We start from the raw sequence: 27834 nt of genomic DNA on the forward strand, positions 1-27834 counted from the left end.
TTTCAAGTACTTCAGTAACTCTCTATTCAAGCTAGATGAGGTAGAGGTAATTCATTTCTGGTTTCAACCTTTATCGCCATACAATGAAAACGACAACAGGTAGAGACCAACGTTTTTTTTTTTTTTAATTTATTTAGCATCTTAAGGAAAGATTGCATTTCTACTTTATCTCTTTACGGAGAAATTTACAACTTAAAGAAGGCTTTCTCTTTCGCCATTACTGTGTTGCAGCCAGAAGTCATAGATCTGTTACAAGATTGAATTCTTTTGAACGTTTGCGATAATTTCAGAACTGTGTAGTTTACCTTGATTGTAATGTTAATGCATTTCTGCTTTTAGTAAGGGTATTTTTAACTTCGCTGAGTTCTACAAAATGTAACTCTTTGCTACATATAAGTCAAACTCATTGTCCATAAAACCAGAATAAATTACTTCTTTCATATAGTGTGAAAGTTATATTTTTGTATCTATGATCTGTATTTTATCGTCCCTTTTAACGTGGAGACCATAAGAGATGTAGAGTTGCTGGTTAACCTGTGATCTGAACTGCATGAGCATTCATCGAGAATCGAATTTACTCTCTTATATGATAGGAGTGTTTGTTAGCCAAGTTGCCACAAGGAAACTTGCGATAACATTTTAGAGAAACACATATCTTACGTTGTTATAAAGATAGGAGATGATTTAATTTCACTATAAGGAAAGGGAACTATTAATTTCGATTTACTCATTTGAATTAAGATCCCTTTTAGCACCCACAATATTACATCGATTCGATCAAAATCTTTTTTCTTAATCGCTTAGTGTTGTATCAAAAGTCTGATAACTGCTCGACATTTTACTAGCAAGTAACTACCAATTTTGTGCATATAAAGCATTCGTGTATATAAAGCATTCGATATCCATAACGGACGACATGAAGTCCACTGAAACACGATGAAACAGTATTCATGAAAGCACTGAGTGACTAATGCAAGTTCAGAAAGGATATGTAAACCTAAATTCATTATTTAGCCACAGTTTTGGTAAGTAAGAAGAAAGTTTGAAAATAAGTTTTGATAGTACATTAATGTTTTTTTAGTGTGTGTATGAAGTGTAAACTAAACAAACTAATGGCGAGAGCACACTTAAATCTTCATTAAATTAGTGTTATTTCTATCGTAAATATTAATAGTGAGAAAATGAAATCATCATTCTGGATCATTTATTGGTAGAAAGCAGTAAACGTTATGGTTTTAGAAAACAATCTTGTGATCCCAGTATTTCGAGGAGCTCAAAAAATAAGGTATAAACTTTACAATAATAAAATGTGTATTGCGTTCAGATGATACTAATTGGGCTATCTTGTAACCTTGTAAGAGTCTTAAAAGACATTATATACTTATTCACAATACTTTAGGTGCCGACTAGTAATGCACAAGTAACCAGAATTGTTGCGACATTATAAATTAAAAGTAAAATATGCTTTTATTCTTGAAGGAAATTTTTGTATAGCTAATTATTACTATTATTATTATATGTTTCTTATAATTACAAATGAATATCTTTTTCTTTCTACATAAACAAATCTTACATATCATTTACTTTGTATCAAGGCAATAGCATGTTAATTTTGGAAAGATTCTAACGTTTATTTGCAGACATATAGCTTCCAACGGCTCCGATTTCTCTTTAACTTAAGGAAAGGGCATTCAGATGCAGAAGGCCTATAAGAGGATTTTATGATAAATTGAATATAAATTATGCCAAATATTGTACAGTACAATCCCTCAAATCCGAACTAATTGGGGCTGAAACCTGTTCGAATTTGGGGGTGTTCGGATTACCCGGGAAATAATATTACGTACTTATTTCGTCACTGAATTGGCGGTAAAACAACGACTGAGGTTAGACAGGGTGGCCCAGTGGTCGAAAGGGCAGTGACCTTGACTGGCGGGTGTACACTCATGTCCAAAATGATTGTCGCATATCTATAACTGTCTTCTTGTAAGAATATAATTAGATAATGATTTTGCATAAGCAATAAGTCTAAAAATGTTAAAACCTTAAAAAAATCTAAATTTGTGTGATTAAATCTATTTTTTTTTTCATTTTCCAGCTGTAGTTATTTTTTTTCTCCTGAGAATATGTTCGGATCTGCCGGGTTTTCGGATTTCCGGGGTTCGGATTTGAGGGATTGTACTGTATATTCATAAATACAATGCGGGGGTCCACACGAGTTCCGGAGCCCCCCTCCTTTGTTTCCGAGCATCGGCGCCCTTGATAGTTTATATTTCTAACGTTATCACCCTCAATCGCCATGTGACAACATTTGTTACATATTCTGTTAATTGCTACTTAAAAAATGCATTTTATATGGGGTTTCAGCAATGCAGTTCATCGAGCTACTTACTTGACAGGTAAACAGACTACTAAACAAATAGAGTACTAAACAAGGTAACCTTTCTCAGAATTAGCAGCGTTATACAATATTACAAATCCTCAAAAACAGATTAGATTCCTACGACATATCCTACTCAGAGCACAAATTCTTTTAGCACCCAACATAGCTTAATTCTGGCAAATAAATATAATAATTATTAGGAGTGTAGCTATTTCAAGGTTACTTTGTGATTTTTGTTCCATTAACCCTGGAACTCCAGACATATTTTTATACCTTTGTGCACCAGTCGGGTCCAATGGACCCACAGTAATATATTGAGACCATTTAGACATATAATTAAATTTTGGGGAGAAAATAAACAACGAAATACTAAATTATGTAGTTTTTGCAATGTATTTATGACGAATTAATGAAATACACTTGGAATTTATCGTAGTTATACCGTACACTAGAAATATGCTAAATTAGCGGTATTACTATTTCTTTATATGAGCTCAAATAAAAGTTTTAATTTTTAGGCACAATGAAATAGTCAACATTTTACATACACATAATAACAACATTTGATTACAAGTAGCAAGTATTTGCTTCCAAATAACTGAAAATTACGATCCTTTTCCTTTTCTTTTGCATTTGTTAAGGTTAGTGTACGAAGCATTTTTCACAAACAACTCTGCTGTGCTCAGAACACACATTTGTCTTGCATTTGTTACAGAAGGTTCTTGTCTTGCGATCCCGTTTTGATGGGCAGATCCCGCATCGAGCTTTAATTTTAGATGACTCTTTTTCCGTGAGCTGATCAATTTCTGTGTGGCTTCTCTTCTGTGGAAAGTTTTCTCCAATATGGGCCAATTTTTTGCTGAGGGAAATCAGGAAGTTACGGCGTTTCAATCTCTGCCTCTTGTCTTTCTTCTCTAGTGGCAATAATATAATATAAGCGTTGAGTGCGCTTATATCAATCATGTTGAAGAATACTACCAGAGGCCATCTCCTTGTCATTCGCTTTGTGCTGTAACAGCGGGTCATCTGGTCCATAGTGTCCACGCCAGACTGTTTTGTTATAGTAAAGGATTACTTCTGGCTTTTTCTGTGCTGTAGAAGTGTCAACTTCAGGCTGGTTATGCATTGTACTCAGAAGTGTAACAGTTTTGTACTTCTTTGGACAGTACGAAACTATCATGGCATCCTGTTGGAATCCAAAGAAACTGCTTCCTACAGCCCTACTTTTATCCGCTTTGGTAAATGAAGTTGGGAGATCTGGCTTACTCTTCCGTATAGTTCCGACGTAGGTGAGTTTTCGTTCCTTCAATTTACGTCAAGAGAAAGACTTGTAAAGAAGTTATCCCCAGTAATATTTCTACCACTTCCAGTAATTTCTTCTGTTAGTTGAAGAACGACTCTTTCCCCTTGATTGACTTCTCTTCCTTGTTCTGGACTTTTTCCGCTATATATTTGCATCTTCCACACAGCTTGTGGTGCTATAACAAATAACCTAGAACTTTATTCCTTATTTACCCGGTTTACTTGGTATGTATTGCCGAAAGGGACAACGTCCACGAAAAAGTCACAAGCTGTTCGTCCACCGTCATGTTATCTCCGGGAATGTAAGCGTCCTGTAGAATTTTAACCTAGTCTTCAAACACTGCACGGATTGGAGATAGTTTATCATCAGGTCTTCTCTGGCGAATGAGCTCTGCATCATCAAAACGTAGGGCGGAATTAATTTGTTGAAAACGATTCCTGCTCATAATGGAATTGAAGATAGGTTGACCGTTTTCCTTACTCCAGACCTGCCTAGTTTCTTCATTATTTGATTTGTATACCTCAATAAGTATTAGCACGCCGATATATTTCTGAAGTTCCTCAACACTAACAGGTTTCCACTCACGAGGAAATTTTATCCTACCTTTCTTGTTAGTCCACTTGCAAATTGTTTCCAGAATGTTTCTACAAAAAAATACACAAAAAACGGATTTCTCATCAACTTCCCTGTTAGCATACAGTGTAGGACCACGGTCCTCTCTAGTTACATTGACAGCACCAGCACGCCCGCCACTGGTAGTGAAGGGTACTAAATGCCAATGTTCTAAGCCACTTCTGGAACGGAAAATTGCTTTATCTTGCAAGTCACTGTCACTAACATCAGAAAAATCACTCTCACATGCAGATAACTCTAATAATTCACAGTCCAGTTCTCCATTATTTGTCGAATCACAAAAAAAATCCTCCTCTTCTGCCAACAGACATTGGCGTATATCGTTATCGGCAAGTCCGCCACGTGCCATTATCCTCACACACTAAATCCAATGACTAAAGTGAAACGTTCACTGGCTGGTTTAGAATGTATTACAGGTAGAAATTTATAATATGCCCCTGAGAAGTTGTGTCAGGGAGAAAACACCATAAACCAGTAAACATTACGTACAAAAGAAATAATTAGTTAGGAAAACTTACTAACACTGCATTAAACTCCTTTATAAGTAAAATATTTTTAAACATAATACTAACAAAGAATAAAGAACACACTAACGTTAATTATGACATTTATGATCCACAATGTAAATCAACCAAAGTTGAATCAGTATTCATATTTAAAGTATACAGTGGGTCCACTGGACCCATCTGGTACACAATGCTATACTTTTTATATATACCACGTGAATTAAAGGAACAAAGTATTTCTGACATACCATGGGTGAGGAGCACCATAAAGAAAAAGTCATGGAATATTAGCGACCTCTCACGAAAACACTCTGCAATCAATAAACGAAAAGTCGAATGGGTCCAGTGGACCCGTTTGGGACTCCCAGGGTTAATATGTACATCTTACGAAGCAATGAAATTAATTTAATATTTTCGCAGTAGCAATGTAGACATTATTTTGAAATTTTTTATTTTAATTTTCAGCAAGAGAGTGCAAACGATATTTGATTCTTGAAATGTGTTTATTTTCTATTTCTTTTTTCTTTTTTTTCTTTTTTTTAGCAAGACTCTTAACCAAGATAACCAATTCCACGTAGACCTTGTGCACCATATCCCCAGGCTCCGTATCCACCGCGTCCATAAACTCCAAGACCATATCTTACACCAAGTCCATATCCACCAAGACCGTAACCGGCACCAAGTCCATAACCACCAAGACCGTATCCGGCACCAAGTCCGTAGCCACCATAATTACCAATTACGGGGATTGTGGCGAGGGAGATCCGATTGTTATTTTGGCTGCTAATACCACTGCTATACAGAACGGCTAAATAAAGTACAAAATGCCAATGAGTTATGTAATATATAAAGAAGTGCAAATTCTAAAGTTAAATGTACTTCTTATGATAAATTACAGCAAATAATAAACCAAATGTAAAAAGGTTCACATTTACATACTTTAATTGTAGAACTCTGAATATTTTGTAAGTGTGCAAAAATTAGTCGAGTATTTTCAGATGCATCATTGGAAAAGCTTTTCTCAGGATCTTCAGTAAATGACAAATATATCATAAAAATATTTATGAAACATTTCGTCCAATTTTTACAAGGCACGTTTTTTTCTACTTTGGTTATGGTACAGCCATATCACCATGATGATAATATCGCTTAATTGATTTCTCCCGATTTTATGCTTTTAGATTTCCCAAATTAAGGAAGAAAAGAACTAGGTTAAATATGGATAGATATTCGTCATTCTTACTGAAAGTCTATTTGTTACATTCCAAAACAAAACGAAGTACATCTTATTCGTTTCCATAAATTCATGAGTACTCTACTGTTACTAAAGTTCACTTAAGTCCTTTCCACTGGTCTAGTGAGTAGTGTGCGATGTTTGCTGCAGATGGCCCCGAGTTTAGATGTCGCTAGGAGAGAACTGAACCTTTTACATAGGTCCATGTTCACCCTTAAACTGCAGGTGCACGTTTCAAATAGCTTTGTTGCTAGGAATGAACTCTACATTTCAACCTACACACAAATAAACATGAAAGTTGCTTTCTTATTGGAATTTAAGTCAGAATCGAGCAAGAAAGGAAACCAACCAGTTTCAAAAATAGTTGAATAGGAACATTATTATGTCAGTAGTCAAAAGTAGTATTTATTATAAAAGGCAGGTGCATATATTGCCTTTATTTCCAAATTTTTTCTTTTTGCAGTAGATTTTCTAAAAAAAAAAAAAATAAAAAAAAACAATATATCGAGCTAATACTTATGTTAAGCAATTAGGTAACTATCGCATTTTAAGTAACTAAATATATGCATACCATAAGAAGTTCCAAAGAACAAGGCGAGACACAATACGAGAGTTGAGGACATCTGGAAAGAGAACAGAATATATATATATATATATATATATATATATATATATATATATATATATATATATATATATATATATATATATATATATATATTTGTAAATCTACAATAAAGGTTCAATTAAAACAGACGAAAAGTTTAGGGCAATTAAATATTTCTAATTAAATTCGTCATCCTTATAAATGCTATCAGTTACTAGCGAAAAAGAGTTGCTGACATTCAGGTGTCTTTTGGCAATAGTCTAAGATAACTCAAATGCAAAAAACGTATTTCAAAATACTATCATCTTCTCGCAACAAATATTAACAGACTTAAATTATTGAATTATCGTACAATGTTAAATTTAGCAAATAATATACGTAGATTTACTGCCTCAAAATTGTAAAAGGCATTTGACGGAAAAATACATATGAGAAATGTTTACTAGATTTAAGATTGTCCTTGTGAATAAATAATGATGATGTAGATTGCAGAAGAAAATAATAGCTTATTCAATTTTTATTATTATTATTATTATTATTCATTTTATCTTTACAGGAAATACAATTCGATTCTTTGTTTCTCTGGGAATTTTGAATCAAGGAATTTAGATTATTCAGAAAGAACTAAAGAAAATAAATGACACTTTGCATCAAAATAATAATAAGTTTATCGAATAGTACTGAGGAATGCACTTTCTTATTATCATCGAGAAATAATTAAACTTTGCGGGTTTTAACTGTAAACGATAAGAACGACCCGAATGTCGTTGAGGAAATATACAGACTGTCTTATCAAAATCGATTATTTATATTAGAAAATTATTTTTATGTATGGAGAAAGTTGGTGTAATGGTGTATTTTACCCCTTATTTTTAATGGATTGCAGCTTCAAATAACGGGAATTATTTATTGAATATGAGGGAAATCGTATTTGAAATTTCATTAATATAAAATAAGTTTGGAAAGATTTTTCGTGAAGGAACGAATATTCACACAAAATGTTCAGTTGATTATGAACAGTATAGAATTTTGCTACCTTAAGGTAAATTACAGTTTAAATAAATATGGTTTATAAAGAAGATAAATGTTAAGAAAATACAAACACACAAAAATATTTAAGGCCTGTCCCTTAGCAATGCCAGCATTCTACTCCATATATATTGAGAGAGGGAGAGAGTGTGTTCTAACTTATTTTATCATACGAAACGTCATGTACAATGCATATTTACCAAACCTACAATTTTATGATCTAATACACAGTGTATAATTAAACCACCTCATAAAGAATATATTTAAGTGTAATTATACTGAGAAATAACTGTGTGTGCGTTACCATTTTGCTGTGATTAATTTTCGTATTGTTCTAAATGAACTGTAATAGGTGAATATCTTGTTCTCTTTATATACCAACGTCTACGGAAACCGTAAAAGAACGTTAATTAAAATAAATAAATAAATGGAAAATGTGGAGAAACTAATTTTCCTGTATCAACATTTCCCTTATAATACAGCAAACACGATAATAACATTTGAATTATATGATACAATTTTCCTTCAGAAAATTAATTTCTCCATTTGATCAGAAATCTTGCCAAGGTTACAATGTTACTGTTATCTGAAAATATTTCAAATATTAGAAATTGACAATAAATACAATAATTCGGGAACCAATGAGCAACTTCCTTGGAGAAGAAACTCTGATATCAACTTTCTTTCCGTTCATTACTGAATAAACCTTGCAGACGTTTCTCTTCCAATCACATTGTGAGATAATTCCACTTGAAACACAACAAAGATGAACGCTTTTACTGTAAGTATCATTATAATTTCTAATAATAGTAATATTTCTAATAATGGTACTCGTATAAAATAACGTACATGCTAAATATTTATTTATTTATGAATTCATGTGCCTGACTACTCTAAGGACTACTTTATATATATATATATATATATATATATATATATATATATATATATATATATATATATATATATACATACATACATTTAATTGTCCCTAATGTAATTGTGTGATATCTTTCGTAAACAATTAACTTCAACTATTCTCTTTCATACATTGTATAATATTCAGTTGTTAAACATGAACATGCATATTATACCTACTTATTTTTTAATGGTAGAAATAATTTGACAAATAGTCATAAATCGACGCTTTTACACAATTGAAATAATTACAAAATAGAGGTTTGTTGTGATCTGAATTATGTTCTTATTATACTGACTAACTATCAAACTATGTAGTTTATGGAACCCCGAGGTTCAATGCTGCGTGACTTCTATCTTTAGTCATTTGGATTTTGTTTCCACTACGTATTCTAATTTAAGCAAGATCAATTCTCATATTGTTCTCCCAACTAAACCGAGGTCTTCTAATTGTTTTTTTTTTTTTCGATTGAATTTCTAGTTGAAAGCGTTCCTTCTTTCTTTCATTCTGACTACATAACCTTCTCACCTGAGCCTCCTAGTTTTGATGAGCCTAACAATTACATTATCATGCTAATGTCTGTAAAGGGTTGTTGCTGGCTTAATGTTCCAGTTACAACTAGCCGTTGAGGACGGTTGTCTCTAATAGACAACAGTTTAATCCTCTGAGCTCAGCTCCTAATTAACCTAGAGAGAAGATGTATGTGTCAATCTCTCCAAATTTTTCAGTGATGTGCATTTCATCCATATGGGAGTAACGCAGTGGAACATTGGGTGAAATTCTTGCATTTTTAGTTCCCTCGCTCCTACTCTGCATTTAAGGGGTCACTCCCCCGATACGAGATACAAGCATAAAAATTGATATCAATAGAGATAAAAAAAACATACTAACTATTATGCTGCCAAAATGTCTTGAGCCGTGGCAAAAATGCGAACTAACGCTCACACCCTCACACACCACGCGTTGAGCGAATAAGCGTTCAGCTGTTGCTAAGCGAAAGAAAGCGAGTGGGATTCCTTCAGCCGATAGCAGCGCTTGCAACGGAAGACTAGGGATCAAGTCAATGTAGCATATCTATAGTGATGCCCTATACATCTGGCTCTTAGGCTTGCGAGCGGTTAAATGAAAGGGTATTGACTGTACCCTTTTTTCAGTGCATTTTTTCTAATCAAAGGAACCCCCAATATTTGACCTTTTTGGACCTCTAGCAACTACGTTCTTTGTGGTAGTCAGGAAAAAATCTGACATGTAGGTCAGATATGGAGCGAAATTATGCAAAAAAGAAAAGAAAGGGTGTATTTTCAATAGCAAAGCAGGTAAAAAATCGGATCGTCGTACCTACTATAGTCACCCTGTATATTATTTGGTATGGACTGTGGTCTAGCCTCATGTTGACAATCTTAGTGAAGCCCGTAATTGTCCCAGAGACATTAACTGTACCTCGTTGGAAATCTTATGTAACATCAATTCCAACAAGATAACGTTTGTACCCGCCTTATATAAACGTGTGGAAGAAGAAGAAAGTAAAAATGCAGAAGAAAATACTTTTTTTTTTTTTTACGTTTCTGGAACTCTGGAAAAACTGATCATTGTCTTACTCAAGAACAAAATATTCACATGTAGGGCAGACATTGGGTGGAATCATAAAAAAAAATTAGGATCAATAGCACGGCAGAGCAGCAACAACAATAGCAACGAGGTAACTTTTGTGCTCCCCTGTTTCGAATGTGCGACCCTTAACAGTGTTGCCAGATCCAAGAAAGTCAGAAAACATACTTTTTCATTTTTTCATTTTATTCTTCTACGGGTTTGCCACAGGAGGAGCACAACATTTTAAAACTTACGATAACGTGAACTTTATGTCTCTTTCTGATTTTCATTTTAAAATACTTATGTTTCTTTGATATTTTCGGATTGCTTTATACTATTGATTCAAAGTGTTCACAGTTAAATAACATAATTGTTTGCATATACCTTTTCTTTCGTTTAACCAAAACTAATTTACAGTCCAGAAATATTAATGTTGATATTTAAATATAGTTACGACTGTTTTCTTAATAAGAAATACAGCAAATCATATTCAGACTCAGCATCATTACTGTTCATTTTCAAATTATTTATTGAATCGATACAGTATAGGTTGTAAAACACACAAATATTAATTCCCAAATCCAAATATGTTTAATCTTTCTTATATAAGAAAACAAAACAATTCAAAGTAGTTCAATGCTGTTGCAATAAATACGTCACAGAATTCTTTATATCTTTAAACTGAATGTCCCATCTATTGGCATTAACTACCTTGGGCACGTAGCGACAGCTATTTAAACGAGTATTATGAATAAGCTTAATACAGGAAAGAAATACATTCTCCTTTCGTAAGATTGTCAAGTTTGAAAGATCTTTGTCCTTGCGTTAGAAATGCTTAGTAGTTGTGGGCAAACTACTCGCCCAAATGAATATTCATGAGTGTGTACTTTTCTGACATGGTAGCACTTGGTAATGCACGTTTTAAAAAATGGATACACCCTTTTTCCCCGCATACTAATGACACATAATGTATGCAGGTGCGGCCGGAGGTAACATGACATATAATAAATGGTTTCCGGTCAAAAGAAATGTTAATTGGACAAGCAGAATACAGAAAAAACCTTTTCGGAAATAAAATATGCAGATCACACACGTAGAACAAGGTAATTCATTAATATTCAGCACATGTAACGCGACAGCTGCTGCTGGAGAATATTGTAAAAATTGTGATCGTCGGAATGAGTGAAAGAAAGCACTAGAAGCTTCCAGATTCTTTTTTCTAAGCTTATTATTGTTGGAATAGGGAAAGAACACTCTCGAAACTTCTGGAAAGGTTTCTTGTATTATACTTGTTTATTTTTATATGGGAAAGGGACATATTGTAATTGTCTGGAGTATAAGGGGGACGGAACTGTTTGGTTTTAATCGGGAATTGATTGCGGATTTTTCGGCATTGAAAATGATATGACTTGGTGTACTTTTTTGGAATTATAACGTGACTAAGATATAGTATAATGTAATATGGAGGGTACAGGGAATCAACATTAATGATTGCACTGGGACTTGAATTAGTATTCTCCCACTTGGAGAACCGTACGCTAAATATTTTGCTTGCAGTGCGAACTTGTTACTTATACATAACTATGAATTGTGTAAGACATAACAGGTATATATAAATTATATTGTACAGAAAGTTAGCAGAATGCGCTCCGGGAATCGAACCAGGACTCTTCCACGTGAAAAGCCGTACGACAAACATTTTGCTTAGCAGATGTTGTTACTTATATGTAGTAATGAATTGTGTATGACATAACAGGTATATATAAATTATATTGTACAGAAAGTTAGCAGAATGCGCTCCGGGAATCGAACCAGGACTCTTCCACGTGAAAAGCCGTACGACAAACATTTTGCTTAGCAGATGTTGTTACTTATATGTAGTAATGAATTGTGTATGACATAACAGGTATATATAAATTATATTGTACAGAAAGTTAGCAGAATGCGCTCCGGGAATCGAACCAGGACTCTTCAACGTGAAAAGCCGTACGACAAACATTTTGCTTAGCAGATGTTGTTACTTATATGTAGCTATGAATTGTGTAAGACGTATAACTGGTATTTAGAAAGTATATGGTAAGAATTATTATTATTATTATTGTAAACTGTTGTGTTTTGTTTCATAAACGCTAGTGTAACAATGAGGTTATATGGCGACAGAACGTTTAACGTTACCGCAGATTGAACTTAAGGGTTTTTCATGTTGAAAGCTAAGGCAAAAGAGACCCGAGATTGTTTGAACATATTACCAGGATGAAATGTAGTAGTGAAGTTAAAACGGAAACTTTATACTTATATTTTGTAATTGGAAATCGTAATACAGCAAATAATTAAATTTTAATTCTTTTATTGTTTTTAGGTGGTGAAGGAAATAAAAAAATCTTAATAGAAACACTGGAGAGCAAACCTTATTTTCCTGAATTGTTTGTTGCGGAGGTTGTTAACGTAAAGGAGTTATAGATTGGTTTTTAAAATATGGATTTACTGAAACCGTTGGATCTTAGTTGTATGAAATATCGAAAATATTGGATAATGTGTGATATGAATATTGAATACTGAAATATCGACATAAAAGTTATTATAAGTTTTTACATCCAACGAATATACTGGCTAGACTAAATGAGACGGTGATGATGAGTAATGAATGAATATGGTGGAATGAAGAAAGTGGGAAGAAGCAGGAGAACCACGACAAAAACCCACGCACATAGTGTTTGTGCACCAAAAAGCTAACTGGAAACAAGCTGGGATCGAACCAAGGACCCCATGCACCAGAGGTGAACACTGTATTGCGTACCCACCATAGCTTTTTCTATGTATTATATTTGGATGAATAAAAGTACGCATGTATAAGTTGGTGGAACGAGAATGTAGGTGGAAACGGGAAAACTTCACACACAATGTTTAAACTAGAAAATACACTTTGATTGAGGGAAAGCATTTTGTTTTAGAAGTGACTTTTTTATGATCAGCGCTATTTATTGTTTATGAACGAGGAAAAAAACTTACTGTAGCAGTTATTGGAGAATTATACTTTTGAAACTCTTTATACAAAATTATGTGTTTATATAACTTTATACATACTAGTAAAGAAGATATATGATGTACATTAAGGACGATTTTGACATTATTTAAACAGTGTAGGTAACGACTCTTAAGGCAATACAAGAGACGGACAATTATTTGACAGCGCAGATTAGTTTATATGCAGATGGAAACAATTGCTTTAAATAAGAGATAGCACTTTGAACGTATAGTTTGGTTAAAATTGCTTTACTTTAGAACTGATAACATTAAGTACAAGGTAACCAACACCATTGGCGATAACTATTAGCAGGACTGTGACCGATGGGAATTAGCGTGTTGGAGAGACAGATACATTTTGCATACATAATAATAATGAGTATGAATATTTGACTTTGGCACCTAGAAGATTATGCAACCGACAAGTTAAAAATGTTTTGAGGATTGCATATAATATTTACAGACAGTCTGATACGATTTTGTATTTTATTTGAAGTGTGATGAATGTTTGTTGAACTAAAAAGGGTATTTTATTTATAGGTCTTGTTTGTAAGTTAGAAAAACAAGAAAATATTCTTGTAATGGTGTTATGACCACCAGAAACGAAATAATAGCTAACATGTTCTTTTTACAGTTGAAATAGATTTCTGTCAATTTAAACTTTAATAAAAACTAGTCTGAATTTCGACAATTTTAAACTTTGTTGTAATTGTTACAAATGCATAAGAAAATAGTATTTTAATGTTTTAGTTGTCTGCATATACAGTGCAGATATATTTGTGAGTGAATACATGACATATAGTTATAACATATCAGAAGTGTTGTACTTCCGAAATTAGATTTTTCTAAACGTTAAAGAGATTATATTGTGCAGTTTTCACTTATTGAGTTAAATTTGGTAATTTAAGACGAACTGTGGTTTTGCTTTTTACCCACTGCAGTTGTATTGGATTGAAATACTGAACTTACTATATCTGGATTTTTAGTTACTGTTTTACTGGTTCTGTATGGTTGCGAAACATGGTCACTTACTCTGAGGGAAGAACATAGACTGAAAGTATTTGAGAACAGGATCCTGAGAAGAATATTCGGACCCAAGAGGAACGGGAATGAGGAATTGCGGGAACTTTATAACGAGGAACTACATAGTTTATACGGTTTACCCAACATTGTTAGAGTCGTCAAGTTTAGGAGGCTTAGGGGGCAGGTCATGTAGCTAGAATGGAAGAAAGTAGAAAACGCTTTCAAAGTCTTGACTGGAAGACCCATAGGAAAACGACCATTAGGAAGACGTAGGCGCAGATGGGAGGATAATATTAAGATGGATCTCGCAGAGATAGGAATACAAAGTAGAAACTGGATGCACTTAGCTAAGGATAGAAGTCAGTGGAGAGCTTTTGTGAACGCGGCACTGAACCTGCGGGTTCCATAGGCGATAGAGTTAGTTAGTTTACTGGTTTTATGAATGATTTGGGAGGGCAGTTGTTTAAACTGGAATTTGAACCATTACTAATGCTTGTAATGAGAAACTATATATATCTATTGGGAAGTGTGGACTTTCTTTTACGCAGATGAGAAGTAGCCTGTGTGTAAGACAGCAATACGAAAACGAGTATTTGCACAACGAATTGAATTACTATTGCTTACAACAAGATTTATTTTAACTGTACCTGGGACTTTTGATTGATAAGTAAATTAGTAAATTATATTTTAAGCGGTGTTGAGATTTATTTGTATTAGGTTATCGACTACTGTTTGGATTATTTTTAATTTATGTTTTATATAACAACAAGGTTATAAAGAACAATATAACAGTAATATGGGTTTTCGAACCACAATAGGGATAACTTTAATGCAGTTGCTGTGTACATGAACTGTTATGGAACATTAATCACTTAGTATATAGCATTTTTATATTATTGTAACTGCAAGAGAACTGTATTATAAGACTACCTAACACATGTAAATAATAGTTAGAGCTAAAATACTGAGTTACTGGCAACTGAATTGTCAGTGAAAGTAATGTATTTTTAAAGAAATAAACTGATATTAGAAACAATAATCTTAGTTGTTTGTATGCTATATGAAGAAACTAGTGTTTAAGAAACAGTGCATTAAAAGAAAAAATAATTGTTTTTCGAAGAATATGGCAGGAAACTGAAAATATTTAATACTTTGTTTTAGATTTTTAGAGACATTACCAACGTAAGTAAATGATGAACTATTGTCGATTGAACGGGAATCACTGAGGTTGATACCTTGTGTTTAGTTTATGATATGAAGACTTTAACACTCTTGTTTACAGTTACTTTTAAATGAAAACAACATATAATCTTGTATGCAGAATGGATTGAATTAAGGGCATACCTACGCGAGGGATTCATTGGATGCGGACCACATTTAAAACTCTATAACCCAACAAACATTTCAACACTTTCTTAAGAGAATTATGCTTGCAGTAGGAGAGAAATGTGTGATATACTGTAGAAAACTCGATGTTACAATACCCTTGTACTCTTTATGTCTTATAAAAAGAAGTTAGTGTACTCTTTTGCTGAGAATATAGATGACAATATTGTAAAATTACGTGTCGTTTTATTGCAATTAGAATAATGTTACTTCAATAATGCTTAAACGCAGTCACTGTTAGTGCAGAATCCACCCTCCAACAATTTTCAGGATGTGTAGACCCTTACTTGGTATATGATTTTAAAAAGAATAAACATTGTACGGTAACCTCTTGAAACTTGTAGACCCACAGTGAAGTATAGTCGGATATGGGGGAGGGCACGGTGACTCAGTGGTAGAAGAGATTTTGATGTTTGTGATTTAAACCGACCAACTGAACTTTGTGGTGGACAACATCTCTTTTCTCCTGGTACTTCCATTTCCTACATTTATTTATTGGCTTAAATAGCTTATCCGATCTTTCTCTCTTGTAATAGAATTATTGCAAGGCTATGATCATATCTTATAATTATTATTAAATAATCCTTATTGAAGGTTTAATTTACTTCATGATTTCTTTGGAACAATAAAAATTTATGCTTGAGATGGATTGTTTTCTCAGGGAGGAAATGCTAGAATCATGAGAACTTGCTTACATGCTGTGTGCCAAACATAATAAGCCCTTGGCGGGCTAAGATCGAACCATGGATCCATTACGCGCCAGAGGTGAACGATTTGAAGGCGATGAAGAATATTTTATAATCCCACAGTAGTATTAATAATTGTTTGAGATTCTTAGTATACTATGTGATACACAGGTTACACGAATTTTATTTTGTTCTTTTTGAACTAATGTTTAAGAGGACCAGAAGGATAGATTTCAAGAACCACCTATGGTTCAAGGATTACAGTTTTAATTTTACAGCTTTATACACATGCATTCAAAATTATACGGCCATTAGATGGTTGTATAAGATTCTTGTTGGACTTGATTTGATTTGAGTTTAACGTCTCTTTTCATCAGCGAAGCTATATGAGACGTAGACCTACTGATTAACGTGGAATCCGAACCACATGAGCTCCCGCCGGGAATCGAACCTGGGTAGACTTTTGTAGGAATAAATGTTTTCGCTGGAACCTTTTTTAAAATTTAATGTAAAACTTTAAACATAATGAAGAAAATAAGAACATACTGAGGTGAAATAAACTTGAAAACTCCCACCGTGCAAAAGAATTAAGGAAAACAGCCTCTGTTTTCAAGCTGAGACTATCCATGGTTGAGATTGACCACCAAATATAACAATTATTTTTCTCAGATGATGAGTTTGTATGCTTATGCCAGTAGCTAAAACTGGAAAAGTGAACCAGGTAGTGTTTGCAAAATGTATCTCCTCACGTCCAAGTCTATCAATTCGCTGACGACACAGCATTTCTAACAACGGCTCGTACTATCCAACGTATCAACAGACTAATGCAGCCAGCCATCAACACATTTGTCCACTGGTGTGACTTAATCTCAGAACATGTGCAATTGTGATGGACAAAAATTCCATGGGTAGTGGGGCTGGTGGACAACAACAACTTCACGAAACATCTGTTGGTATTAAAATTAACGATACATGAACTTTCAAAAGACGAAATGTTTCTTTATCTGGACTGTTAATACTTTTTTGAAATTTCATCAGAACAAGCATTCAACTTAAACTATAATAAACGAACGAACTATCTAGTTGCATTATAGGAGGGCGATACAGGTGTGGATGAAAAGTTTATGTATTGATTTTTGAATACGAGTTGTGTGCGAGTAATTCAATTTTATTTAACTTTTAATATTAGAGATTATTTTATACGACCATTTAATATTTTATTATTTCTTATACATATTCGCTTTCATCATTTGTCCATTGTAATGTTAATAGAAAAAATGTTTTATTTAACAACATGAGCACGAAAACCTACAAGAAAAATATTAGACAACAACATTCATAATTATCACTGTACGGAATACTTCTTTAAATGGAAACAGTTTGATCCATTGGTAGAGTGCACCCATCTGTCACGAAGATCCCTAGTTCAATCCCAAGACCGTGACAATTTGTGATGGACAACACCCTGTTGATATTCTCGGGGTTCTCCATTTCCTACCACTTTCTTCATATTCAACATTTTTACAATCATTAACCATTCAACGTTGCCTACTTGTAAAATGTCTCGAGTAGATGAGTATATAAGACTCATGCCAGAACAAAATGTTTTCTCTTTGCTCTCAAGCCAGAAAAAAAGCAGAAACTCATATCTACTTGCCAGAATAAGTGTTTTCGATTTGCTCTCAAGCCAGAAAAGAAGAAACTCGTATCCACGAAACTTGTGAAATTTGGCGAGTAGCAACTCGAGAAATTTCACTTCGTGGATACGAGTTTCTTCTTTTCTGGCTTGAGAGCAAATCGAAAACACTTATTCTGGCAAGTAGATATGAGTTTCTGCTTTTTTTCTGGCTTGAGAGCAAAGAGAAAACATTTTGTTCTGGCATGAGTCTTATATACTCATCTACTCGAGACATTTTACAAGTAGGCAACGTTGAATGGTTAATGATTGTAAAAATGTTGAATATGAAGAAAGTGGTAGGAAATGGAGAACCCCGAGAATATCCACAGGGTGTTGTCCATCACAAATTGTCACGGTCTTGGGATTGAACTAGGGATCTTCGTGACAGATGGGTGCACTCTACCAATGGATCAAACTGTTTCCATTTAAAGAAGTATTCCGTACAGTGATAATTATGAATGTTGTTGTCTAATATTTTTCTTGTAGGTTTTCGTGCTCATGTTGTTAAATAAAACATTTTTTCTATTAACATTACAATGGACAAATGATGAAAGCGAATATGTATAAGAAATAATAAAATATTAAATGGTCGTATAAAATAATCTCTAATATTAAAAGTTAAATAAAATTGAATTACTCGCACACAACTCGTATTCAAAAATCAATACATAAACTTTTCATCCACACCTGTATCGCCCTCCTATAATGCAACTAGATAGTTCGTTCGTTTATTATAGTTTAAGTTGAATGCTTGTTCTGATGAAATTTCAAAAAAGTATTAACAGTCCAGATAAAGAAACATTTCGTCTTTTGAAAGTTCATGTATCGTTAATTTTAATACCAACAGATGTTTCGTGAAGTTGTTGTTGTCCACCAGCCCCACTACCCATGGAATTTTTGTCCATCACAATTGCACATGTTCTGAGATTAAGTCACACCAATGGACAAATGTGTTGATGGCTGGCTGCATTAGTCTGTTGATACGTTGGATAGTACGAGCCGTTGTTAGAAATGCTGTGTCGTCAGCGAATTGATAGACTTGGACGTGAGGAGATACATTTTGCAAACACTACCTGGTTCACTTTTCCAGTTTTAGCTACTGGCATAAGCATACAAACTCATCATCTGAGAAAAATAATTGTTATATTTGGTGGTCAATCTCAACCATGGATAGTCTCAGCTTGAAAACAGAGGCTGTTTTCCTTAATTCTTTTGCACGGTGGGAGTTTTCAAGTTTATTTCACCTCAGTATGTTCTTATTTTCTTCATTATGTTTAAAGTTTTACATTAAATTTTAAAAAAGGTTCCAGCGAAAACATTTATTCCTACAAAAGTCTACCCAGGTTCGATTCCCGGCGGGAGCTCATGTGGTTCGGATTCCACGTTAATCAGTAGGTCTACGTCTCATATAGCTTCGCTGATGAAAAGAGACGTTAAACTCAAATCAAATCAAGTCCAACAAGAATCTTATACAACCATCTAATGGCCGTATAATTTTGAATGCATGTGTATAAAGCTGTAAAATTAAAACTGTAATCCTTGAACCATAGGTGGTTCTTGAAATCTATCCTTCTGGTCCTCTTAAACATTAGTTCAAAAAGAACAAAATAAAATTCGTGTAACCTGTGTATCACATAGTATACTAAGAATCTCAAACAATTATTAATACTACTGTGGGATTATAAAATATTCTTCATCGCCTTCAAATCGTTCACCTCTGGCGCGTAATGGATCCATGGTTCGATCTTAGCCCGCCAAGGGCTTATTATGTTTGGCACACAGCATGTAAGCAAGTTCTCATGATTCTAGCATTTCCTCCCTGAGAAAACAATCCATCTCAAGCATAAATTTTTATTGTTCCAAAGAAATCATGAAGTAAATTAAACCTTCAATAAGGATTATTTAATAATAATTATAAGATATGATCATAGCCTTGCAATAATTCTATTACAAGAGAGAAAGATCGGATAAGCTATTTAAGCCAATAAATAAATGTAGGAAATGGAAGTACCAGGAGAAAAGAGATGTTGTCCACCACAAAGTTCAGTTGGTCGGTTTAAATCACAAACATCAAAATCTCTTCTACCACTGAGTCACCGTGCCCTCCCCCATATCCGACTATACTTCACTGTGGGTCTACAAGTTTCAAGAGGTTACCGTACAATGTTTATTCTTTTTAAAATCATATACCAAGTAAGGGTCTACACATCCTGAAAATTGTTGGAGGGTGGATTCTGCACTAACAGTGACTGCGTTTAAGCATTATTGAAGTAACATTATTCTAATTGCAATAAAACGACACGTAATTTTACAATATTGTCATCTATATTCTCAGCAAAAGAGTACACTAACTTCTTTTTATAAGACATAAAGAGTACAAGGGTATTGTAACATCGAGTTTTCTACAGTATATCACACATTTCTCTCCTACTGCAAGCATAATTCTCTTAAGAAAGTGTTGAAATGTTTGTTGGGTTATAGAGTTTTAAATGTGGTCCGCATCCAATGAATCCCTCGCGTAGGTATGCCCTTAATTCAATCCATTCTGCATACAAGATTATATGTTGTTTTCATTTAAAAGTAACTGTAAACAAGAGTGTTAAAGTCTTCATATCATAAACTAAACACAAGGTATCAACCTCAGTGATTCCCGTTCAATCGACAATAGTTCATCATTTACTTACGTTGGTAATGTCTCTAAAAATCTAAAACAAAGTATTAAATATTTTCAGTTTCCTGCCATATTCTTCGAAAAACAATTATTTTTTCTTTTAATGCACTGTTTCTTAAACACTAGTTTCTTCATATAGCATACAAACAACTAAGATTATTTTTTCTAATATCAGTTTATTTCTTTAAAAATACATTACTTTCACTGACAATTCAGTTGCCAGTAACTCAGTATTTTAGCTCTAACTATTATTTACATGTGTTAGGTAGTCTTATAATACAGTTCTCTTGCAGTTACAATAATATAAAAATGCTATATACTAAGTGATTAATGTTCCATAACAGTTCATGTACACAGCAACTGCATTAAAGTTATCCCTATTGTGGTTCGAAAACCCATATTACTGTTATATTGTTCTTTATAACCTTGTTGTTATATAAAACATAAATTAAAAATAATCCAAACAGTAGTCGATAACCTAATACAAATAAATCTCAACACCGCTTAAAATATAATTTACTAATTTACTTATCAATCAAAAGTCCCAGGTACAGTTAAAATAAATCTTGTTGTAAGCAATAGTAATTCAATTCGTTGTGCAAATACTCGTTTTCGTATTGCTGTCTTACACACAGGCTACTTCTCATCTGCGTAAAAGAAAGTCCACACTTCCCAATAGATATATATAGTTTCTCATTACAAGCATTAGTAATGGTTCAAATTCCAGTTTAAACAACTGCCCTCCCAAATCATTCATAAAACCAGTAAACTAACTAACTCTATCGCCTATGGAACCCGCAGGTTCAGTGCCGCGTTCACAAAAGCTCTCCACTGACTTCTATCCTTAGCTAAGTGCATCCAGTTTCTACTTTGTATTCCTATCTCTGCGAGATCCATCTTAATATTATCCTCCCATCTGCGCCTACGTCTTCCTAATGGTCGTTTTCCTATGGGTCTTCCAGTCAAGACTTTGAAAGCGTTTTCTACTTTCTTCCATTCTAGCTACATGACCTGCCCCCTAAGCCTCCTAAACTTGACGACTCTAACAATGTTGGGTAAACCGTATAAACTATGTAGTTCCTCGTTATAAAGTTCCCGCAATTCCTCATTCCCGTTCCTCTTGGGTCCGAATATTCTTCTCAGGATCCTGTTCTCAAATACTTTCAGTCTATGTTCTTCCCTCAGAGTAAGTGACCATGTTTCGCAACCATACAGAACCAGTAAAACAGTAACTAAAAATCCAGATATAGTAAGTTCAGTATTTCAATCCAATACAACTGCAGTGGGTAAAAAGCAAAACCACAGTTCGTCTTAAATTACCAAATTTAACTCAATAAGTGAAAACTGCACAATATAATCTCTTTAACGTTTAGAAAAATCTAATTTCGGAAGTACAACACTTCTGATATGTTATAACTATATGTCATGTATTCACTCACAAATATATCTGCACTGTATATGCAGACAACTAAAACATTAAAATACTATTTTCTTATGCATTTGTAACAATTACAACAAAGTTTAAAATTGTCGAAATTCAGACTAGTTTTTATTAAAGTTTAAATTGACAGAAATCTATTTCAACTGTAAAAAGAACATGTTAGCTATTATTTCGTTTCTGGTGGTCATAACACCATTACAAGAATATTTTCTTGTTTTTCTAACTTACAAACAAGACCTATAAATAAAATACCCTTTTTAGTTCAACAAACATTCATCACACTTCAAATAAAATACAAAATCGTATCAGACTGTCTGTAAATATTATATGCAATCCTCAAAACATTTTTAACTTGTCGGTTGCATAATCTTCTAGGTGCCAAAGTCAAATATTCATACTCATTATTATTATGTATGCAAAATGTATCTGTCTCTCCAACACGCTAATTCCCATCGGTCACAGTCCTGCTAATAGTTATCGCCAATGGTGTTGGTTACCTTGTACTTAATGTTATCAGTTCTAAAGTAAAGCAATTTTAACCAAACTATACGTTCAAAGTGCTATCTCTTATTTAAAGCAATTGTTTCCATCTGCATATAAACTAATCTGCGCTGTCAAATAATTGTCCGTCTCTTGTATTGCCTTAAGAGTCGTTACCTACACTGTTTAAATAATGTCAAAATCGTCCTTAATGTACATCATATATCTTCTTTACTAGTATGTATAAAGTTATATAAACACATAATTTTGTATAAAGAGTTTCAAAAGTATAATTCTCCAATAACTGCTACAGTAAGTTTTTTTCCTCGTTCATAAACAATAAATAGCGCTGATCATAAAAAAGTCACTTCTAAAACAAAATGCTTTCCCTCAATCAAAGTGTATTTTCTAGTTTAAACATTGTGTGTGAAGTTTTCCCGTTTCCACCTACATTCTCGTTCCACCAACTTATACATGCGTACTTTTATTCATCCAAATATAATACATAGAAAAAGCTATGGTGGGTACGCAATACAGTGTTCACCTCTGGTGCATGGGGTCCTTGGTTCGATCCCAGCTTGTTTCCAGTTAGCTTTTTGGTGCACAAACACTATGTGCGTGGGTTTTTGTCGTGGTTCTCCTGCTTCTTCCCACTTTCTTCATTCCACCATATTCATTCATTACTCATCATCACCGTCTCATTTAGTCTAGCCAGTATATTCGTTGGATGTAAAAACTTATAATAACTTTTATGTCGATATTTCAGTATTCAATATTCATATCACACATTATCCAATATTTTCGATATTTCATACAACTAAGATCCAACGGTTTCAGTAAATCCATATTTTAAAAACCAATCTATAACTCCTTTACGTTAACAACCTCCGCAACAAACAATTCAGGAAAATAAGGTTTGCTCTCCAGTGTTTCTATTAAGATTTTTTTATTTCCTTCACCACCTAAAAACAATAAAAGAATTAAAATTTAATTATTTGCTGTATTACGATTTCCAATTACAAAATATAAGTATAAAGTTTCCGTTTTAACTTCACTACTACATTTCATCCTGGTAATATGTTCAAACAATCTCGGGTCTCTTTTGCCTTAGCTTTCAACATGAAAAACCCTTAAGTTCAATCTGCGGTAACGTTAAACGTTCTGTCGCCATATAACCTCATTGTTACACTAGCGTTTATGAAACAAAACACAACAGTTTACAATAATAATAATAATAATTCTTACCATATACTTTCTAAATACCAGTTATACGTCTTACACAATTCATAGCTACATATAAGTAACAACATCTGCTAAGCAAAATGTTTGTCGTACGGCTTTTCACGTTGAAGAGTCCTGGTTCGATTCCCGGAGCGCATTCTGCTAACTTTCTGTACAATATAATTTATATATACCTGTTATGTCATACACAATTCATTACTACATATAAGTAACAACATCTGCTAAGCAAAATGTTTGTCGTACGGCTTTTCACGTGGAAGAGTCCTGGTTCGATTCCCGGAGCGCATTCTGCTAACTTTCTGTACAATATAATTTATATATACCTGTTATGTCATACACAATTCATTACTACATATAAGTAACAACATCTGCTAAGCAAAATGTTTGTCGTACGGCTTTTCACGTGGAAGAGTCCTGGTTCGATTCCCGGAGCGCATTCTGCTAACTTTCTGTACAATATAATTTATATATACCTGTTATGTCTTACACAATTCATAGTTATGTATAAGTAACAAGTTCGCACTGCAAGCAAAATATTTAGCGTACGGTTCTCCAAGTGGGAGAATACTAATTCAAGTCCCAGTGCAATCATTAATGTTGATTCCCTGTACCCTCCATATTACATTATACTATATCTTAGTCACGTTATAATTCCAAAAAAGTACACCAAGTCATATCATTTTCAATGCCGAAAAATCCGCAATCAATTCCCGATTAAAACCAAACAGTTCCGTCCCCCTTATACTCCAGACAATTACAATATGTCCCTTTCCCATATAAAAATAAACAAGTATAATACAAGAAACCTTTCCAGAAGTTTCGAGAGTGTTCTTTCCCTATTCCAACAATAATAAGCTTAGAAAAAAGAATCTGGAAGCTTCTAGTGCTTTCTTTCACTCATTCCGACGATCACAATTTTTACAATATTCTCCAGCAGCAGCTGTCGCGTTACATGTGCTGAATATTAATGAATTACCTTGTTCTACGTGTGTGATCTGCATATTTTATTTCCGAAAAGGTTTTTTCTGTATTCTGCTTGTCCAATTAACATTTCTTTTGACCGGAAACCATTTATTATATGTCATGTTACCTCCGGCCGCACCTGCATACATTATGTGTCATTAGTATGCGGGGAAAAAGGGTGTATCCATTTTTTAAAACGTGCATTACCAAGTGCTACCATGTCAGAAAAGTACACACTCATGAATATTCATTTGGGCGAGTAGTTTGCCCACAACTACTATGCTTACCGTTGATTGAGTAAAATTTATCTTATGGGCATTCATTAAGGGCAAAAATGATAACCACCGTGTTAATCGCGTATATTTTACACTATCTTTCAAATAGAATATACACTTCCGTCTAACACAATTTGTACAATAACTTAAAGATAAGTTCACATTCAAATTATGAACGTTTTTAAATAACTGTTAAACAAATTGAACAACAACTAAACACTCTTTTTCAATATTTTTTCTAAACTGTCTCTAATGGTAGTAAGAGAAGCTGTTTCCTTATACATGAGATGTGCTTCAAGACTGCAATAAAATTGTAAACAAACATAAATTCGAAAATAGAATATTAATATCTGTAGAAACTTAATACTTATTTCGCACTATTTGTTTCTTATGTTTTTTTCTTTCTTTTCAAAATGAATGCTGTTTGTATGCCTTTATTATTATTTTCTAGATTATCTTTGCCCTAGTTGCTCTCGTATCTTCTGCCTACGCAGTTGGTGTTCTTGGTGGAATTGGTGGAGGACTTGATTACTATGTAAGTAAAAAAAAGTAAAAATATACAAATATTTATTACAATTTTAGTGGATTTCTAACATTTAAAATGTACGTTATTTGGAAATTATTGGGTTTGCATAATTATTAATTTAGGGAATTTGTATACTGTTATACAAAAATGATTTTTTAATGCGAAAGTTAGGCATTATAATTGAACTTGCAATTTTATTTTGCTGCACTTACAGAATTATTGTTTGTAAAGTAGAAAACGGAAAATTACAATTATTATTAATACAATTTGTATTTATAAATTATAGTGTATAAAATGTCCAGGAATTTGCTGATCTTTTGTTAACTTTGATTAGCTACTAACAACATCATTGATTTAAATAATTGCGCATTGTTAATACAACATTAGAGGGGATCTCGACAACATTAATATTTATACCTACTAAGTAGACAGAGACGTAACGCTAGCAACTCAACCTTTAAGATCAATTATACGATTTTTTGTTAATTAAAGAAGTAATGGAAATCGCTTTATCTACATGTTTCATCCAAATAAAAACGTGAGACTATGAGATATGCAATGTTTTGTGCATGGATGGATGCCTTTTCTGAAGCTAATGGCATTAGGCTAAAACAACAGTTGTGGAGCCATCGCTTCAGTTCAGCTCCGCTCTCATTTAATAGTATTAAAATCTAGAGATCGCAATGAACAACTGTCCAATATTAAAAACTGAATTTACAGATACCAGTATTAATAATAATCAATGATTGTGTTATTACCTATACTTGTGCATTTTTACGTAAATCTTTTAGTTATAACGTAGTATGACATTTTGTAGTCGAGAATGAATATAATATGCGTTTTGCATTTCTTTTTGTAAATAATGTTCTATCTGAGATGTATAATTCTTCCTTCTGGGGCACGGTGTCTACGATAAAGCTTGATCAGTTCCGGGGCTAGAGGTTCGTGGTTTGATCCCACGCCAAGCAAGTATGTGATGGGAATCGGCATGTTCGTGTACTTCTCCAGGGCTTTCTCCTAAAGTTTCCTCAGATACTGTCATGCTGCAGGTTTTTTTTCATTATTGCTCACTTCGATTAATGAGAAAGAGGGTATATCCATGGAGTAAAATGATGCCAATTTCTATTTAATTTCAAAATCATTCTTGAAAAATTGCGCATACAATAATAATCAATATAGATCCAACTTTATGTTTAAGTAAGTTAGTTTTATTTTACAATATAAGTTCAGCATTGACATCCAAACTAAGACAATTTAATGTTGAAAATTTTCGACTGGTTAAATACACAGATTATAAGAAATGACATCAATACCTTCAAATCACCTTGGAAAGTATTTCTTGCTAACTCATAATATTTTTTCTCAATAGGATACAATATAAAACGATATTAAGCAGATACTAGCAAATTCTGTTTATAAGAAAACAAAAATTCAGATAACATTTTCTTGGAAAGTTAAATATCTTTCAAAAAAAAATTAAAATAAAATCGTAATCTTTAATCAAAGGTCTTTCTTAAATTTTATAATTTATTTTTAAACATCTGTCACAATATAATAAATTTTCTACTTTTATTTATTTAAATATTTTTATAAGAACCATTGTGAAATAAATAATAAGTAATAAACATAATCTTCGAATCTTAGAACATTTCTAATAATATAACTATTTGTATTTAAGGCTTACCCACGATACCAGTTTCGCTACGCAGTGAGTGACCACCTCACAGGAGACAACAAACAGCAGACCGAAGTGAGAGATGGCGACGTTGTCAAAGGACAATACAGTCTTGTTGAACCCGATGGCAGTGTTAGACAAGTCACTTATGGCGCTGACAGCATCAATGGATTTAACGCCATTGTGAGAAGAGTTGGTGGCAATCTTCACGCCGGAGTCGGAGGTTATGGATACCTCGGCTAATTCCCTTCAACATAGTGAATTATTTATTCTAAGGAAATAAAACAGTTATTCTTTTGAATTATGAAGTTTATTATTGAATTGGAGAATTTATTCTGTTATTCAAACGCTTAATACAGTTCCATTAATTAATTAATTTAAGTAGACGTACAGTGTAGTAATGTCTTCGGAGGTAGGGAGAAGGTATCCAGGTTGTAACTGCTAAAATATCTTTGTTTCCTAAATGACTGTGAAATCCTATTTGTTTGCCCATGTCTTGTAGTTAGAGAACATTACATATTATTTCTTCCTTCAACATGATCAAGCAGCTCTAATATCGT

General features: G+C 33.4%; 1 long non-coding RNA gene across 1 annotated transcript in view; it reads left to right on the forward strand.

Moving 5' to 3' along the window:
- Positions 1–27536, forward strand: part of LOC145684626 (uncharacterized) — a 32292-nt gene extending 4756 nt beyond the window's left edge. Inside the window, exons 2-3 of the long non-coding RNA XR_014131340.1 lie at positions 25525–25608; positions 27278–27536. This is a non-coding gene — a long non-coding RNA (uncharacterized LOC145684626). The remainder of the gene's footprint in view (positions 1–25524; positions 25609–27277) is intronic.
- The last annotated feature ends 298 nt before the right edge of the window (positions 27537–27834 follow it).

The sequence above is a fragment of the Thermobia domestica genome, chromosome 5, assembly GCF_964235325.1.
Source record: "Thermobia domestica chromosome 5, izTheDome1.hap1.1, whole genome shotgun sequence".
NCBI lineage: Eukaryota > Metazoa > Arthropoda > Insecta > Zygentoma > Lepismatidae > Thermobia > Thermobia domestica.